The sequence below is a fragment of the Lissotriton helveticus genome, chromosome 8 (genome assembly GCF_964261635.1).
Source record: "Lissotriton helveticus chromosome 8, aLisHel1.1, whole genome shotgun sequence".
Taxonomy (NCBI): domain Eukaryota; kingdom Metazoa; phylum Chordata; class Amphibia; order Caudata; family Salamandridae; genus Lissotriton; species Lissotriton helveticus.
This window is the reverse complement of record NC_136069.1, coordinates 141,986,202-142,006,324: the sequence shown is the minus strand read 5'-3', so window position 1 is coordinate 142,006,324 and position 20,123 is coordinate 141,986,202. Positions and strand designations below refer to the sequence as shown.

Sequence of the window (20,123 nt, the reverse complement as noted above, 5' to 3'; positions counted from 1 at the left end):
ATCTGTTGCTGAGATCACCTTTCTTCAGGAAGAAAAAAACCTATGAGAGGGCGTTCTCAGGAGCGGCCCCCAGAATCTGGAACTCTCTTCCCCCGAGCATCAGAAAAATTACAAACATTGCAACATTTAAGAGGGAAACTAAGATTTTTCTTATGAGTAAGTTCCTTCCATAGGCAAGACTATTCACCATCTAAGACTTGGCACTGAGATGATTATTATTAGATAATAACTAGGGAAATATATAGAAATTCACCAACGATATGATGATACCATCGATCGGCACGATGCCAACCCTGGGTCTGGAGAAGATAGTGAACTAAAGGAAAGTCACTAAAAACATTCATATTACGGAAAGAACTAATACATCTATATATTATAATTAGTCCCTAACAGACCGCAGAGCATTATATACTCGTGTTTAAACATGTACCGGTCCTTATTTATCCCGATATGGAAATAATCCGAACTAATTATTTTACAGTCATATTTTATACTATATGTGTAGTGTTTTTTAACCTGCTCCATTTGTTGTTAAGCGCTCTGATACGCTATAGAAAACTTTTCAATAAATAAATAAATAAAATAAATAATCTAGGTGGTCTCTTGCTACCCCATCTTATCGCCACTCGCCGTTTCGCGAGGAGTAACGCCACTGCCAAGAACTTCCTGCGCCTAGCGTGCTTAAGCTTTTTGATTCCTAGCAGGCAAGTCAGAGGGGAATTTAGGATGCGTTCCGAGAGCATGGTGCTTAACGCATCAGTGACTGCATGCCAATACGGCTGTAAGCCAGGGCAGGGCCAAGCCACGTGTAGGAAGTCTGCACCTGCCGCACCGCAGGAGTCAGTGTCTCTAAGCCCTAGTTTGTCTAGTTTTATTGGCGTGTAGTAGATTTGATGGAGGAATTTAAAGTGTATAATGCGTAGGTTACAGTTGGAAGTGAGAAGTGTGAGTTACGTACAGCTGTAATGCCAGTCCTGCTCGTCAATAGGTTCGACCAGTGACAGTTCCCATCTACCCTTTGCCGTCTTGGGCATGTCAGCCTGTTCACTTTGAGCTGCGGTGTATAGACGTGTAACTAGATTTTTCCGAGTAGGGGCCGTTAAAAGTACCTGCATTATTATGTTATGTTATGTTATATAGTTTTGTATAGCGCTCAGCTGCTCCAGCTAAGGAGCGTCCCGTCGCTTTTCAAACAGTGGAAAGAGAGCTGCATTGCCACAGCTTGGCAAGCATAACATAACCGAATCAAGTGCTCCAGATTACGGAAAAAGATAAGTCTTAATGGCCTTCTTAAATGTCAGAAGGTCATTTAAGCCTCGCAGCTGGAATGGCAGTGAAGTTAGGGCGGTTAAAGATCTTATGTCTAAGCGGTCTACCGTTACAGCTGAGAGCTCAGTCACACACTGTGAATCCCTCGCTTTCTACTTTCTGGGAAAAGTCCAGGCTATATATCGGACATTCCCTAGCTCTGGTTATGTGCTAGGTAGCTCTAAGGAGACACTTCCCCAGACCACTCTGCTTTCATTTCCCCCTCTCACCCAGGAAGGGTTTGACAAACTTGCCATGCAAGTTAAATCTGGGTCTCCATCTGATCCAGTGAGGCCTGCCCTCTTTCGAGACCAGACCTTTTTGGGACGCATGGCTATACGCTCCCTGGTCAATCTTTCCCTAGAGACGGGGTTAGTCCCCACTAGTTGGAAGCAGGCGGTGGTGTCTCCGATTATTAAAAAACCTTCTCTTGACCCGTCTAAGCCGGAAAGCTATTGTCCCATTTCGCTGCTACCCTGGCCTGCCAAGTTGACAGAGGCCCATGTCAACCTGGCCTTGTCTGAACATCTTGCCCGGTCCAATGCCCTCGATCCCACACAGAATGGCTTCCGTGCTGGTCACAGCACGGAGACTGCCCTTCTTGTGATGGTGGAACATCTCCGTGCGAGGTTGGATGCTGGTCAGACGGCGGCGCTGATTTTGTTAGATCTCAGCGCCGCCTTCGATACTGTATCGCACAGCATCCTCCTCCAGCGGCTCGAGGAGATCGGTATCGGTGGCCAGGCGCTGCAATGGTTCCGCTCCTTCCTAGACAACCGCTCCTTCTGTGTTGCCATCCCTCCCTTCAAGTCCAGGTTCCAGCCTCTGGCCATGGGGGTTCCGCAGGGATCCTCGCTGAGTCCCACGTTGTTTAATCTTTACGTGAGACCGCTGGCTGATGTCGCAAGGCAGTGGGGCCTAACTTTGGTCTCATATGCCGACAACACACAGCTGGCGGTTACTCTCAGCGGGGACGCGGAACAGGACGCCCCCAGGTTTCAGTCTGGACTGAAGGCGGTGGCCAGCTGGCTGACAGGCAACTGTCTCCAGCTTAATGCCACAAAAACAGAGGTTATGGTTGTCGGGAAGGGAGTGGAGCTCTGGGGCGATCAGTGGTGGCCGTCGGAGCTGGGCCCCACCCCGACCCCGGTGTCGGAGGTGAAGAACCTAGGGGTCTGGTTAGACGCTGGTCTCACATTCATAGGGCACACCAAAAAAACTGCAGCCTGTTGCTTTGGACTTTTAAGAGGCTTAAGGCCAGTGCTTAGGTTTTTTGATGCCCCCACCAGACAGCTTGTGGTCCAGGCAACCATCATCTCTCGTCTGGACTATGCAAGCTCTTTGTTGGCTGGGGCTAACCAGGCTGAGTTAACCCGCCTGCAGCGGGTGCAAAACGCCGCGGCGAGAGCCATTGTTGGCTTACCCAGGTTTTGCCCGGTGACTAATGTCCTTCGTTCCCTGCACTGGCTCCCGGTCAGGAAGCGTATTCTTTTTAAGGTCTTGTGTTTGACCTTCAAAATCCTAAGAGGCATAGGCCCTGAGATTCTGGCCAACTCTATTTCTTTCTATGTCCCCACCCGCAACCTCCGATCTCAAGGTCAGGCCCTTGCTGTTGTCCCTAGATTTAGGTTGAGCAGGATGGGGGGTCGTTCTTTCAGGGTGAAAGCGGCGTTAATCTGGAACACCCTTCCAGTTGAAATCCGCCTGCTTGAGGACCTGTTGTCTTTCCGCAGAGCCATCAAGACCTTCTTGTTTTAGCCTCTTTTTCTGTGGCATTGTCTCCCTGTTATGTTGTGTTGCTCTGTTGTCTCTGCGCCGGGATGCCCCTTCGCTGGGGTCGCTGTGCGCATAATAAATTGTTATAACATAACATAACATAACAATTCCATAATTTTGCAGCCAAGTAGCGGAATGAGCGGCCGCCCATCCGCGCACGTTTTATCCGAGGTACCACCACCAGGTGCTGGCCTTCCGAGCGTAACGCTCGCTGGGGAACATACGGGGTTAACAAAGGGCAAAGCATAGGTGGAGTCGCAAGTTTCAGAATTTTGAATGAAAGACAAAGGGCCTTGAACTGAATCCGCTTAGCTACCGGTAGCCAATGCAGTTTCATCAAGGTGTCAGTTACCGGATGAAAGCGGGGAAGACCTATCAAAATTCTGGCTGCCGCATTTTGCACCCTTTGCAATCTCTGAACCTCAGCCTGATTTACCCCTAACATCAGGGAGCTCGCATAGTCCAGGCGCAACAGAATAGTAGATTGCACCACGAGCTGCCGAGTGGGGGGATCGAAGAATTTTAAGATAGGCCTAAGATTCCGTAAAATCCCGAAGCAGGTGGCTGCACTTTTCTTAGTGTGAGTAATAAAATTGAGAAAGGTATCTATCCAGACTCCCAAGTCCTTTACTTCAAGTTGTGGGTCGGGCAGGTTGCCCAAATTCTCTGGCCACCAGTTTTCTCCCCAAGCAGCTGCATTTTTCCCAACCAGCAAGACCTCTGTCTTGCTGGCATTGAGCTGTAGATAGTTTGAGGTCATCCAGTTTGTCACTGCCGTTAGGCCGTTCTTAAACGAACTCAGGGCAGATTCATCACTCAGTGCCACCACTAACTGAGTATTGTCCGCATATGAGACTATTGAAAGCTCCCATTGCTTGGCGACCTCAGCCAGTGGCTGGACATATAGATTGAATAATGTGGGACCGAGTGCCGAGCCCTGTGGGACCCCTTGCTCAATTGGCTGCTCCTTAGATAGAAATGGGGGGGTTGGAACCCGGAAGGATCTACCAGTTAAAAAATTCCTGAGCCATTCCAATGCCATACCGCCGACACCAGCCTTCTCTAGTCGATGCAGTAAGACCGTATGACAGACCGTATCGAAGGCGGCACTCAGGTCTAACAAGATCAGTGGCAACAATTGTTCAGGTTCAGTGGGAAACGTGGCATACAGCGCCCTCAGAGCCATACGAAAGCGCAGGTATACAACGTTTTTCATTGGGGTCTGATGCACACATAAGGCGGGGTCCGACCAATTAAGAAATGTATTATGTGGAGATGCTTGACCCATCGTCTGGAAGCCCATGTCTTCCAGAAGTTTCTGCAGATTTGGTTCTTGAGTCACCGTAAGTTGGGGGTGTTTGGCTGTTGGTAATGCCCGTGCGTATATCAGCAATTTGTTTGCTCTGCGTGCCAGTGCGTGCCACGCTCTCTTGCGGTGGTCTTAGCCGGTTATATCATGTTGTGTGGTGTGTACCGTATTGGGTCGGCCAGTAGCGCTGTCAGGGCATGGGAGAGACACTATCGCTTTCCACCGCAAAATGTGGCACGCAGGCGTGTGGTCTCGTCCAATAGTGTGCGTGTTGGGCTTGTGCACAAATAAAATATAGTTGAAAATCAGGCGCCTCAAAGCCTCCCAAATGATATGGTTGGGTAAGGATCTTCCAGCTTACTCCAGCTTGTTTACCTACCCATGTTAATTTCTGGAGTACAGAGCGTAGTCTATCAAAGAAGGCGTTTGTCAGCCAAATTGGGACATTCCAGAATAAATACAGAAATCTGGGTAGGACAATCATTTTCTGGAGTGCTATCCTATCCGCCATTGATAATGGCAGTTTGATCCACCTATCGACCTGGTCCTCCAATTTAGTCATCGCCTTGCCATAATTCTCCCTGAGGACTATCTCTGGGTCTCTATGTATCCATATCCCCAGATACTTGACCGGGTCCACAAACCATTTTAGGGGGTAATCTAACTCTGGTTCCACCGTACCTGTAGTGAGTGGAATCACTACTGATTTATCCCAAGTTATGCAGAGGCCTGCGTATTTTTCATATTGAACGTACTCTCTAATTAGGGGATTCAGATTCTTGTCCGGATGCGTTGTATAGAGGACCATGTTGTCCGCATATAGCGAAATGCCGTTTGGTCGGAGAGTAAATTGTAGAGCCGTGGTGGAATGTTTTTGCCGAATCTTGCAAGCGAAGGGCTCAAGAATCAGGGCAAAGAGCATGGGCGACAGCGGGCACCCCTGTCTCGTCCCTCTTGCAATTGATATGGGATTAGATGTTAAGCCATTGATTCGGACCCGAGCCTTAGGTGCCGTGTATAGTAGGGAAATCCACTTTAAGAAAGGTTCTGGGAACCCCATTTTACGCAGAGTCACAAACATGAAGCCCCATTCCACGGAGTCAAACGCCTTAGCGGCATGCAGCAGGGCGGCAGCCGAAGGCTCCTCCGGGTCCAATTGATGATATAAAGAGAAGATGGTACGCAAATTTTGGGCTGTGGACCGCGTCGGCATAAAGCCTGATTGATCAGGTAAAACTAGGTTACAGAGGAGTGGTTGTATTCTATTCGCTATTATTTTTGCCAGGATCTTCGCGTCTATATTGATCAAAGATAAAGGTCTATATGAGTCACACTTCTCAGGTTTTTTACCCGGCTTTGGGAGTGCTATCAATAATGCTTCTGTAAGAGTGGTCGGGAGTGTTCCTTCCTCATACGCTTCTTTGAGCATTTCTGCAAAGTGCAGCATCAGCAAATCGCGATATTCCTTATAAAATTCTCCCGGGAGCCCATCAAGCCCCGGGGCCTTATTATTGGGAAGAGAGTTCAAAGCGTTAATTATTTCCTCCTTAGAGATTGGCAGACAGAAATATTGTCTATGAGTATCAGACAGCCAAGCAAGGCCTATATCGTTGAGGTACACCCATATATCTGAAGCCGGGGGTGTTACTCTAGCCATATATAACTGAGTGTAGAATTCAGTGAAGCAATGGAGTATAGTTGGTGTGTCATAAACCAGGATATTCTGAGCGTCTATGATTTCGGTAATGTGTGTCATAGTGTGCGCAGGTCTAATTTTGTATGATAATGCCCTGCCATGTCTGCCACCCTCACCATAACTCTGTGCTACATATTTGCGTGAGAGATATTTGACTTCATCAGCAGCAAAATCATTGTATATGTCGATTTGTTTCCGTATATATCCGCCAATAATGCGTCGGAAGGGTGCATCTCATAACTGTGTTCTAAAGCCCGGATATCTCTCTCAGTGTTCTCCAATTGGCGCTGTATATTACGCAGTATACCCGCATGCGCACCTATGCAGTGGCCGCGTACCGTAACCTTAAAGGCTTCCCATAGGGTTTGTGTACTTTGAACTGAGACAGTATTATGCTCGAAAAAAACTCACGATCGCCTGACGCAGGTCTTTTCGGAATACCTGGTCTTGTAGTGCTGTGGGTCTCAATCGCCATGTGAATTGTCTCGGAGTATGTGTTGGGATATTTAATTTAAGTATGACCGGTGCATGATCCGATAATGTCTTAGGCATGTGTGACACCTCAACGGCCCATGTGCAAATGTCTTGTATGACTAACCAGTAGACCAGTCTGGACCATGTGAGGTGTGTTGCTGAAAAACATGTACCGTCTCGTTTAGTAGGGTTCCTCTGCCTCCATATGTCCACCAAGTTCCAGTCGGACATCCCATCTCGTAGGACTTTGGCCGATCGCTTGCCATACCTATCTATGCCAGATGATCTGTCTATTGCTGGGTCTAGGCATGTATTGAAGTCCCCCCCCAGACCACGGTGCCAGGATGCATTTCCCTCATTGTCGACCAAATTTGGGTGTAGAAAGAAGGGTCGTCCATATTTGGACCATATACATTCACTATAGTTAGGGTGGTGCCCCCGTAGTTCCCTTGTAGTATCACATAGCGTCCTTGATCGTCTCGTACAGATTTAATGTGTGTAAATGGTACAGAGCGTTTTACCCAGATTAGGACTCCCCAGCATATGACGCGTAAGAGGATGCTAATCGAAAGGAGGCCCACCTATTACCTATATGTTGTTCCCGACAATCACTGAGATGCGTTTCTTGTAGACAGGCCACATCGATTTTGTGTCTATCTAAATATGTCACCACTTTGCGTATTTTCTGTGGATTGTGTTGTCCCCTTACATTCCACGAAAGAAGAGACAATGGCCTACAATCCGTCAAAGCATCACCCATATCGCGCAATGAAAGCATGGATCGACCCTTTGTGGGCTTGCTGTAACCCCCACTGTCGTGCCGTCGGAGCATGTCAATCACCAGTAGTACAATCATCAAGCTGCCTGTTAGAATTTTCTGTTCCCCCAGTAGCACCCCCCCCCCCCACTCCACCAGCCCCAACCCAGCGGAGACATCCCTACCCGTAGTAACCATCCTCCCCCCCCCCACTGGTCAAAGCAAAAAGAACAGAGAAAAAACATAACGCTACAAACTGTGCAGTGCTCGCGTAGGGGTCGGAGCTGCCCACCCATTACTTGTAACCTGGGTTACATGAGTCTGAGCCCTTCACTGTATAACCTCATCTTGTCCACATACATCAATGCCGTGCCCCATGTACGAGGCCATTGGGTAATAACATTTAACTACAAAACATGGCTACTAGCGGCCCTAGCAGATCAGCAGGAGCACTTAGGCCCTATGAAATATTAAACTATTGTCCACTTATCTGGAGGCGACTTCATCTGCATACATATGTGTATATCACCAGTGTCCAACGTCCATTAAGCTCCGGATCTCGCTCATGGTCACAACCCTCCAGCGGCCTCTTTATAACCTTGGAGCAAAGTTATTCCACATCAGACAATGTCGGCTGTTCTCCCTGTTCACTGCGTGGTGATCTTCTCCGCACACCCAGCTTCCCTTTTTGTTTCAGGAATTTCTGCACCTCCGGTGTGTCATTGAAGATCCGAGTTTTGCCCTCCACAGTAATTTTGAGTCTTGCTGGATATAACATTGCATAGGGAATGTTGAGTTCACGCAATTTCTGCTTTGCATCCATGAATTTCTTTCGTGCTTCTTGTACTGCTGAGGTAAAGTCCGGGTATAGAGAAATATCCATCCCTTCGTGAGTAAGCTTTCCAAGTTCTCTGGCCTTTCGTAGTGCGGCATCACGGTCTCTATAGTTTAGTAACTTGGCTATAATTGGCCTCGGCCTGGACCCGGCAGGCGGCTTTGGAGCCAGCGACCTGTGTGCTCTTTCGACAATAAACACTTCTGAAAAGGTGTCTCAGCCTAGCAGGGCGACCAGCAGTTTCTCGACATAGTGTTCCATTGGGCCCGTGTTTGTAGTTTCCGAAACACCCATCAGGCGGACATTGCATCGTCTAGATCTGGCTTCCAAATCCTCTGCCTTCGCATCCATTTGTGTCTGAGAGTTCTCAACCTCTGAAATCCTTCGTTCCGCCATATCTATGCGCTCTGTATGTTTATCCATTCTTTCCAACATTCTATCCACCCTGTAGGTTAGGGAATCAATCTTGCCATCTATATTCGTGAGAGAGGTCTGTATAGTGTGAAACATGGATTGTATGGCGTCATTTGCAATCCCACCAGCCTCTGACGTTGTGGGCGGAGATGGGGTCCGTGACTCCGTGGCATTGTCCTGCTGTTTCTTTGTTTGTTCGAAGGTTAACTTCAGTTGGTTGCGGTCTGGCTTTCCCATAGTGTAGCTGTTGCAAATTATAGTAGTCCCAGGTAGATAGACGCCTGAGGAGGCACTGGGGGGGGGGGGTCAACGCGCCTTCTTGAGCTGTTGTCTTGTCCTCTTCAAGGGCGCTCTGTTAGTTCGCCGAGTGCGCCGCGCCGACCGGGGGTAGTGGCTCTCTACTGCGGAGTTTCGGCGCCCACCCTTAACTTGTCTCAGGTCAGCCGCCAGATAATACATCAGGCCAGCCCCTTCGCCTCACTTACACATAGGTGCCCGTTATGATGGATCTCAAATTGTGTGCAGCAGGCCCCAAGATCATTCAGTTTTTGTTCGCAGGAGCCCGAAATGATTATAATGGTCTAGCCCCTTAGCTGTGCCTCAGCTGCAAGCCAGAATGTGGGCAAGATGACGTAGCCCACTCCCGTAGTTGCGCTCCACTGTGCCACCTGGACAAGGTCAGGGAGAAGGGTACCTTTTATGCTGTAGGGTTCCCGTGGTTGGTGCCTGCTCCCCAGCTCCGTATAGGTGGTGGCGCATCTTCAGCCAGCACACTGGGTATATATGCTGCCCACCGGCCGCCACCAAGGCCCGGGGGGTGCTGGTCGTTCACCCTCTCAACTCACCACCAGACCTCAATGATTCCACGTCTCCAGGTGGTGTCCAATAGGGGTGGCGGGCGCCGTAGCAGTCGCTTACTAACGTCGCCCCCAGTGGCAGTTCGACACAGGCCCCGCGACACAGACGCCGAGTCAGGCGTCCCTCCCGTCTATTCGGCCCCGGCACCCTCGTCTCATGTGCGGGGGCAGTGCCTCGCCCTCTCAGGTCTCCTTGTGTCCCTCGCGCCTCGAGACCGCACCCGCGATTGCGGCAAACAAAGGATGGGATCCACCCGGCAGCGCGGCCGCCGTACGTGGCCTGCGTCACGGGGTCACCTCCACTCGAGCTCGAGGCTCCGACCCTGTGATGGCGCAGCTAGGCCTGCGACTTCAGGCCGGCATCTCCGTGTGTTGGGGCCGCGGCTGTCCTTCAAACACCAGACGCTTGGTGCCCTGATGTCCCAGACTGCTTTCGATGTGGGTTAACGTTAATGTAGATGAGGATAAAGGATGTGTATGAAGGATTGTGCAGGCTCAGGCGAGGAGCTCGCTCAAGCAGCGGCCATCTCGCTTGCCGGCTAACTCCGCCCCCCTTTTATGGCAGGTAATTACAGACAAAGGGTGGAGCAAGGAGGTTTCAGGGTGTCCTTCCATGGGAAAGGAGGTCTCTGCCTCAGTCAATTTAGGGGGTTTGTTACAGAGTTGCTGAACAGACACACCCCGCCGACCACGGTGGTTATCTTTCACTCGAGCGGGAACGATCTTGTAAAATTGGGGAGAAGGGTCCTGATGGAGGAGATAATCTCGGAGGTAAGTTGGTTGGCCAGGACATGCCAGGGCTGCACCATTGTTTGGTTCCAAATGATACCCAGATCCAATTGGAGGGAGGGGGGAGTCGGTCAAAGCGTTGAATCACTCGGTAAAGAGGATCAACAATAAGGTAGAGAGGCTATTTAGGTCACCTCAGCTGCAAAACATAGCACATCGGTGTGTCAGGAGGGAACGGTGCTTCTTAAAAGACGGGGTTCACCTGACTGATGTGGCAATTACTCATTTTTGGAGAACATCATGGCTTGGCTAGAGGGATTTAGGTCGGAACATGACCTTTCAGGCTAGGGGGTGTGGGGGGGCCAGATTGTCGGGCAACTACGCTGGCCTGTGGCAGTAAGGTCATTATTGGTGAGCAGTCAATTTAAGGTCCTTAGGGGGCGGCGCTATTCATGAATGGGGTCGCCCAGGGGGAGGGACAACGGGTCTCTCCAGGAACTCCAGGGGCGGTACATCTGGATGGACAGCTGAGTGCGGGGCAGGAGGGAGTCACACTTTCTTTAGGCTTGTTGGCCATCCCGCACGTGCACCATGACGTCAGTAAACGGCGCAGAGTGCAAGGGCCCCCCTTGTGTTAATATAATGGAATCCAGGAGCGTACGGGGGAAACTGGGGGGGGGACTTCCCTCTCGGTAAACGGGCCCTCTGTGCATGCGCACTCATACGTGAGGGCGTGGCTGTTTAGATAAGGATCGGACACCGGTTAGTGACCTTGCCGTAGGCCCAAACAGGATATGCAGAATTTAATAACGTATGATTATGATTCAATGTTTTAGTTAAGTTAGGAATACGCTGTATTAGAACTATGTTAAGGTTAGCCTTTGACACCTGTCTAATTGAATTGTAATCTAATGTCAATTAAGTTTTCTTCATAATTGTGTGAAAAAATTGTTTATTTAAAAAAAAAAAAATTTGCTTTTATGTTTTAATAAATACGGCCGGGGGGTTGAAAGACCCCCCCGCCTTCCAAAGAAAACTTCTCATGTCCCTTGTTAATAAAGGTGTGGAACATGGGGCAGGGGAGGTGGTTGGACGGTAGTCCCTGACCACATAGAAAGGCTGGGGCCACATTGGCCCCCCCGCATGTGTGGCGGGGCACCAGCCCCCCACCCCCTCGTAGCGTCAGTCCTGGGGGCGCGCATCGCCGCATCATGATGACGCGGGAGCCGCGCCGCCCCTCCGATTGGCTTAGGACCCCCCAGTTGACCCAGAAGCGATTGGTTCGCTTCCGGGTCAAAGGGGGAGCTGGGGGTCTGACCAGTTAGAACTGGTCTGACCACCTCAGGGGCTTAAAAGGCGAAGGAGCCCGGGAAGCGGTCTCTTGTTCCCGCGCTCCTCGAGCTTGCACATTTGCCCCCGCCTTCTAGGAGGCTGTAATCTTTTTCCCCACCCACCATCCCCTGAAGCAGATAGTCAACGGTGTGTGATAATGTTGTTTGCATAACTTTGGTCTTCTTTCCCAAGCTAACGCGTTGGTGTGAGTTTTGTCCTTAGGAATTTTTTCCCGTTTACAGGTCAGCAATTGTCGTTTTTATTGATATTCTTGGTCAGGCGGTAAGGTCATGATTGGTGAGCAGTCAATTTAAGGTCCTTAGGGGGCGACGCCATTCATGAATGGGGTCACTCAGGGGGAGGGACAACGGGTCTCTCCAGGAACTCCAGGGGGGGTACATACGGATGGATAGCTGGGTGCGGGGCAGGAGGGAGTCACGCTTTCTTTAGGCTGGTTGGCCACCCCGCACGTGCACCATGACGTCAGTAAACGGCGCAGAGTGCAAGGGCCCCCCTTTTGTTAATATGATGGAGTCCATGAGCGTACGGGGGTAACCGGGGGGGGGACTTCCCTATCGTTAAACGGGCCCTCTGCGCATGCGCACTCATACGTGAGGGAGTGGCTGTTTAGATAAGGATCTGACACCGGTTAGTGACCTTGCCGTAGGCCCAAATAGGATATGCAGAATTTAATAACGTATGATTATGATTCAATGTTTCAGTTAAGATAGGAATGTGCTGTATTAGAACTATGTTAAGGTTAGCCTTAGACACCTGTCTACATGAATTGTAATCTAATGCCAATTAAGTTTTTTTGCATAATTGTGTGAAAAAATTGTTTATTTTAAAAAAAAAATGATTTGCTTTTATGTTTTAATAAATACGGCCGGGGGGTTGAAAGACCACCCCCCTTCAAAAGAAAACTTCTCATGTCCCTTGTTAATAAAGGTGTGGAACACGGGGCAGGGAGGGGGTTGACGGTAGTCCCTGACAACAATCAAATCATTGTGATGTTTACAGGTCCTTTATTCAACAACTCCACTTAATTATCTCCCTCCCCGCCTTGTCAGAGCCCAAGCCACAAAAATACAAGTTCAGAAGAAAGACTGCTTACATCATGTCTGTAGTGGTCTTCGGCTACATCATGTCTGTCGTCAGCATCCAAGCTTCCCTCGGCTGCCCCTCCCGCACACCGTATGCCAGACCTCTCTAAACTTCGTCATTTGAAACGTGGCTTACTACTGGGAATCCACCTACCACAGCATACGTTTGCTGACCCTGGGCGTAGGATTTACAGGTGGAATTCTTTCCACGAAGTTAAAATTAGGCACACAACAGAAGCTGTTAATCTGTCGCTTGTGGCATTTTCTGTTACAATTTACTGGGCCGTCAACTAAAAGGTCCAGGGGCTGGAACATGTTCGCCTTCGAGTTCCAACACAGCCCGAGGTGGTAACTTCAGCCACGCACAATTTGTACTGAGCTTTGTAACATAGATTTGTGCCATTTTCCTTTATTAGAATAGCAGTAGAGAGAAGTTCGGTGCTCTGATCCTGTCAACAAATATTACATTACTGACACTTCAACTGTCTCTTTCCTATAACTTCTCAGCGCTTCGTTAGGGGTAGGAGACGCTACATAAATGTAATTACAACAACGAACATGCTGAGAAGAAAGCTTACTTACATACATCATGTCAGTCACCAGCACGTCAGAGCCTCAGCCGCTCCTCCCACACGCCGCCTGCCAAAACTCTGCACATTAGTGAGCCCACAAGGGGGAAAGTAGGGTCACCGGTAGCCCGGGGCGCGTCCCAGGGACCGCTCGCACTGCGCAGCTTCGTCATCACTCTTCCACCCGGAAACCCGCTCCAAATATCTGAAACATTTCTGGAATTAGCAAATACTGGCAGGCCTGGCAGAGGCCGGAGCTTCCTGCTATCTCTCGGTCTGGCACGGGCGCACAAAGGATGTTATTGTTGTCGCGGGAGCGCTGCTTTTCTCGGCGTCCGCGAGAGGGAGGCTGAGTCACGGAGCACTGATGCGACTCCTCAAATTAAACAAGAGGCCGAGGGATAAGCAGGCCTTTGTTATCGGCGGCTTCTCGTTGCCACCCTCGCCAGTAAATCGATGCGTCTGTTCAGCATTCAGCTTCGACAGGTAATTTCATCAGATGAGCGCGCAAACATTTATATTTAGCATGGGCACTAACTAATAATGCTGCGTCACCGTGCCCACAGCCCTCCGAAAAGCCTGTCCCTGGGCTCAGGTGGGCGACGTGACTACTTCAAACACGGTGACAGATTAAACGCCTCGCCACTGGCACCTGTCCACGGCGCTCAACGTGCCCGCTTCGGCCACAGAAAGATTGGGCAGAAGAGGCCAAAGCCATCTGCCATCAACGGGCAGCTTGAGAGGTTAACCCCAGAGTGGTGGAAACGCTGCATAATGGCCGCTCTTCATTTCCGTGTCTGTTATTTGGCCTCTGTGCAGGAAGGCCTGAAGAGATATCTGTCTTCCACAGCCGGGCCTATATTACAAACTTTAAAAAGAAAAACTTTGTTTTCGCTAACAAAAACATATATAAAGTTGTCGATAGTCGGAGCAACTGAGCAGGAATAAATCGAAACATTATTATATTATCACTCACATTATCGAGAAAGGTTAGTATGTAGGTATCAGGTACTCTGACACGTCTTCCACTGCAAGCATTTTCAAATCCACCAGTGGAACAAGCATATTTAAACAAACGGTAAGTGGAAGATCGAGATTGGCATCGATCAACATACAGTGGCGCTACAACAATACACAATATACACTGCGGTGCAGTGTTGCGGAATTCGTCCTTGGGCAGTGAAATGGTCGCACCACATAATTCACCAGGGGGGAAGATTTGAAATCATAGTCGCAACCGTTTGGACGGTGACATCAAATTAATGGTATACGTTTGAACAACTTCCTTGGACTTTAAATCATCCTTAGTTCAATTAAATATATTTGTTATTCTGTAAACGTTGCAATCCTTCCGTACAGTGGCATCGTTGGCATGTGGTGGTATGGTTTTATTTTCTCCACCACCACAGATAGTGAACAATACTTTTTTTTACGATAATAGCCTCTCTTAATTTTCTTTAACGCTCACAGAGTAGTGTGATGCATTATGTAAAGGGGTGTAGCAATGGGTGGAGGGAGTGTTTGGGGTGTTAATCCTCTTCCCCCCAATAAATGTATTTTCAAGAAAATAGCTGGGTACAGGCCGGCCTTTCAATCGGTATGTGGTGTCTGTCTGTAGGATTTCACCGGGAATTTTTCAATACACACAGATACAAACACACTCACTCCCCTCTCTGTTTTGAAAGTATTAAAAAATGTTTGTTATTTTACAAAATATTGTGTTTTCTCTAGCTTAGTACCCTTACCAATCCACACTCGTCTCCCTTTCCACTGCCACTCAAGCAACGTGCGCTCTGCTTGTCATATAATGTATGTTAACATTATAGGCCAGCGAAATTGTTGGCAAATCTGCAGTCCCTCTCCCCCACCCCTTTTCCCCCAATCTTACTGGCCGAGCTACGCCCCTGACTTTGCATGTATTGGGGCAGAGACTGATGAGGGGGTGTCAGTCAGATAATAAGCAGCGCATACACATTTCAGCACCCAGAACTCTCTTCTACAGCAGCCAGCCAATCAGCCCCGACCAGAGAAGCGTAGCCTCCACTACAGCTCCAGCGTGGCCGTTGGTTAGGGGACTTCGAGAGTGATGAAGGCCACGAGGTCCAGCCGGTAAGATGGTCAGTGATATAAAATGATGTACAATTATTGAGACGCTCCTCCAAAATATTCAGCAAACACCTTAGCCGAGGAAGTGGGACCATTGTAGGAGTCCCACTGCCAATGGTCGGCGTGCAACATGCAGATTTTTGACTGAATATGCGTGAATATGGAACATTAAAATAATGTACTTTTGAGCTAAATTTCTGACAGCTAGTGGCTGTTGCGCTTTTCTGAGAAAAATATTATACTCAAATAAAAAAGTCGTTTTTGGTACACTATTCTGAACTTCATGAACTACCTTGCATTTCTTCATTTTAGAAGGTGTAGCATGAGAAGGCAAATGCCAGGAGAGTGTAGTTTGATTTCCATCAATAAGTTGTTCCCATTCATGATACACAGAATGTCATCAATGACTGAACTTGTAAACTTATACTTCATGTGAAAAATGATGTGATTGATGAGGTCATTATTGCTTCATCAGTGGTGGCATTGCTAATATAAATTGTGTTGGTATATATATATATATATATATATATATATATATATATATATATATATATATATGTGTGTGTATATATATATGTATATATATATTGCTCATGCACTCATCATCATGTGAGAGCCAAGAAATCACTGTAACATATATGACGACCATTACAAACTAGCACACTTCACATATTGCTCAGACAACAAACCAAAGAAGGGAATTAAAAAAAACCTTTTTATTAACACGTGACATTGCTGTACATACAAAGAGCATTTATATTGCACCATCAATCCCATTTTGAAGTTTGAAGCATTTACATCCTCTGATAAATTATAATCATGATTAACAGTGAACAGGTTGGTACATTTTATCCCGTCTATAGTCCTCGATATGTCTGCCATGCCCGCCAGATTTTCTCCTCTTGTTTGGGGCACCCTCTACTTTTATAAATCGTTAGTTCCACTTGCCACCATCAGTCCAGGTCACTTTCCCATTCCTCCAATGTTGGGGTGGTAGTCGCCCCCCATTTCTTTGCCACATTCCGCTTCGCAACCACTGCGGCCAGTACTTGCCATTGTTTTACATGCCTTGGCCAATCATCAAGACCACCACCCTTGAGTGCAACTCCACCTGAACACCTGGCTGAACGATGGCAAGAATTTCCTGCTCTGTAAATATGTAATATATAATTGTCCAAGCATAATCACTGTTAAAATGAATCCTGAGTGAATTTGATATATATATATATATATATATATATATATATATATATATATAACTCTAGCCACTAGTATATGTAGTTGACCTTTGTACTTACTGTGATTTTAGAGTTTCTCTGTTTGTATCTTTTCCTTGAGTGACTTTACAACTTGTACATTTGCAATTTTTCCCTCCTTTCACTCCACTTGTATATATAACTCTAACCACTAGTATATGTAGAAGACCTTTGTATTTACTACCACTCCTATGTGATTTTAGAGCCTATCTGTGTGTATCTCTTCCTTGAGTGACTTTACAACTTGTACATTTGCAATTTTTCCCTCTACTTGCACAGTTGCAATTTTTTTCCTGTTTGTATCTCTTATGTAACTCATGTAATCAAAAGTCCTTATGTAACGCAACTGGTTCTTTTGTAAAGCGCTCTGACACCTTCAGGTAATGTTCACGCTATATAAAATCGCATTAAAGAAATCATTTGCCTCCGTAATCAGGCGGAACCCTTAGGGCTCTAATAGGACTTCTATGCCCACTACTTCTGACATTATTTTGGCTATCTTTAACCAATATTCCTGAAGAATCGGGCATTACCAAAGCACATGATAGAAGGACCCCTCCGACCCATCTCATGTTTCCACTTCTCCCCATTCTGCATAACACTGACCTAGGGTAGTACACTCTGTGTAATACTTTAAGCTGTATAAGGTGAAACCTAGCCAGAATTGCCACCTCTCTTAGGCCCTATAGCACTTTTACCCATTGCTCATCGTCCAAGGTACCAACATCTTGTTCCCATACCAACCGCAGGGTGCTCATGAGCTCTTGGGCGTTATTGACTATCTTTTTATAGAATAGGGATATACAGCCTGATTCATCAAGCTTAATTGCGCTCGCAAAGGGCCAGATTCTGAGAATCTGGCCCTTTGCGAGTGCAATTTTTGCATTTGGGATTCATCATCCCAAATGCAAAACTCGCTATTAAAGAATTCGCATATTTGCGAGGAATTGCATTTAAGGAATCTCTATTTGAGATTCCTTAAATGCAATTCATGAACCATTTTAAAATACCGAAATCACTATTTTGGGCCGCTATTTTCCGCGAGGTCAAACCTCGTGGTAAATAGCGAAAACTTAGAAAAATGCATTTAAATGCATTTTTCTAAGTTGCATGTTACACACACACATGTCCTTTGGACATGTGTGTGCGCAACACCAATGTAGATTACATCTCAGGGGTGCTACAGGGTGTCCTTTGGACACCCCTGGCACCCTTGAAATCGCTATCTTATTTGCGATTAGCAAATTGCTATTCGCAATTAAGGAATAACTCCCCATTCATTTCTATGAGCCTTTAGGCCCATAGGAATGAATGGGGAGTTATTCCTTATTTGCGATTAGCAATTTGCTAATCGCAAATAAGGAATGTGTAGGAATCGCATTTCTTTATGCAATTTCTACATGAATCCCGTTTTGCAAGTCCTTAATAGCGATTCCTTATGAATCGCTATTAGGGGCTCGCACAACGGGAGAATGATGAATCAGGCTGTTAGTCTTTTCACATATCTGTTCTGTCAGTATCCTATCTTCTATGAGGCCTCTTTTACTGTTTCTCCTTCAATAATGTGTTTCCGTAGTGCATGTCCTAGTTGAGTGTATTTAAGCCTTTCCCCTTTTCCCATCTCATAATCTCTTTGCAGCTCCCCAAACGTGATGTATGCTCCTCCTCTCCAGATATCTCCGAATGTTTCAAGTCCTAGCAACTCCCATTTAGCGAAGCCGTCTGTTGTAATTAAAGAAGTTCTTGAGCCAGGTATATGTAACACGCTGGATTTAATAAAGCTTCGTTCCAAGTCAAGTTTAAAGTAAATAAGTAAAGATGACAAATACCCCACCAGGAGCGGCCTCCCTGCCACTCAGCCTGCCTGCCATCAACTGCCACTCCACACAAGCCAGGCACCCAGGATTCTATTATGTCATCAGGCATTCTAAGAGCCACACCAGCTGAGTAGCAGGGAAGTCAGCCACCCAAGCTAAGTATAACACCGTCCAATCTCCTTCAGAAGGTCACACGCCCAGAGTGGCGTCAGCCCTGAGAATTTCTTCTCTCACCCCAGGTACTTCGTGGCCGCCTTCCACACCCTTACTACTGTTCTAGTATGTGCCAGGAGGTGTTTATCTATTTGCTTCCTGGAGAGTAATTCCTGCGGGCCTCGTGTTCCCATAGTCAATCTATCTACCCTGTATGCTGTTTCTGCCCTGTCTTCGAACATCCAGCCATTCACATTCACCAGCTGTGAGGCCCAGTAGTAACTACGAATGTTGGCACTGCCAGGCCGCCCTCGAAGACCCCTCTTTGAAGCTTGCTTAGTGCTATACGTGGGGCTGCCCTGCTCCACAATAACGTCCCAAGTTCTGAGTCCACCCTTCGGAAGAAAGAGGGGGGCACCCCCAATGGCGAGTTTTGTAGCATATAGAGTAGACGTGGGAGAGCCATCATTTTAAACAGTGCCGCTTGACCCATGGGAGCGTGAGCGAATATATCGGGTCAACAATGAGCCTATCAAGCTGTCGTCCTAAGTTCTGATTGTAAAACTTGTCAGGATCGTGTGTGATGTAGATCCCTAAATATTTAAAACCTCTCTCCTGCAGGGGCACTGTACATCTGGATGTTAGGGTGGAGGGTTCTCCGGCTACTCGGAACAACGATTTGTCCCAATTGATCTTGTAACCTGAGAAGGGGAATTTTTTTATTCCATACTCATTGTTTTCTTTAAAGAGAAGACATGGTTTGCAGTATTAGCATGGCTCTGGCACAGATTTGTTACTTCTTACTAAACTGCCTTCAGCAGATTTAGATCAGCACTGCTGTATTGTCAATTAAAAAGATCAGGTGTGGAGTACCCAGTCTTCAAGGTTTTATAGCCTCCTATTCAGTATCTACATCTGCTTTCTGCCTAATACCAGTTGCAATACCAAATGTATGCCAATGATGTTCAGACCCATCAACTGAATGGTAGCAGATAAGTCACTCTGGGGCTCATACCTACCTACTTCAAAAACGCAGCGACACCACCTGTACTTAAACAGATCCAAAAAATAGATCCTGGTAGAATGAGACATTACAAAGGATACTATAACTGTGAATAAGCTCTTTCCTATCTATGCTTTTTAAATCCCTTCTTCACCCTATAAATGATCAAAGTTGTTAAGAATAATATTTTCCATCTTATGATACTGAAGAAAGTGCTCCCATTCCTTCATATAAACCACAAGGTAGAATTTATGATCTCTGTTAGAAATGACCATCTTTTAAGTGCTATTCCCCAGACCTTTTTAACTTCACTATTCAATTTTTTTGCTGAATACATTTTTATTGGCATAAGGACTCTGTACACTTTACCAGTGGTAAACTGATTTTGCTCTCACTTCCTAACATGGAAAATTGGTATACACCTAACTGGTACATTTAATTTTCTTAAAAGTCCCTAGTAAATGGTGCTACATTTACCCAGGGACTGTACATTAAATGCTACTAGTGGGTTGTAGTACTCATTGTGACCCTTACTAAAAAGTAGCACTGTAAACATGTCACAAGCCTGCCACTAAAGCCAGTAGTGCAGTTTAAAACTGCCATTTCAACCTAGCAAAATAAACCTTCTG

General features: G+C 47.1%; 1 protein-coding gene across 16 annotated transcripts in view; it reads right to left on the bottom strand.

Annotated features, from left to right (window-relative positions):
- The window catches only part of ZBTB20 (zinc finger and BTB domain containing 20), a 2,277,743-nt gene that overhangs the window by 1,342,493 nt on the left and 915,127 nt on the right, over positions 1–20,123 (bottom strand). Inside the window, exon 1 of one of the 16 annotated variants that reach the window (XM_078656743.1) lies at positions 13,173–13,639. The exons of 14 other annotated variants lie outside the window; for them this stretch is intronic. The gene's annotated coding sequence lies outside the window, so the exon portion shown is untranslated. Of the gene's footprint in view, positions 1–13,172; positions 13,640–20,123 lie in introns of those variants that run through there. One more of the 16 variants, XM_078656744.1, reaches the window with a different exon arrangement.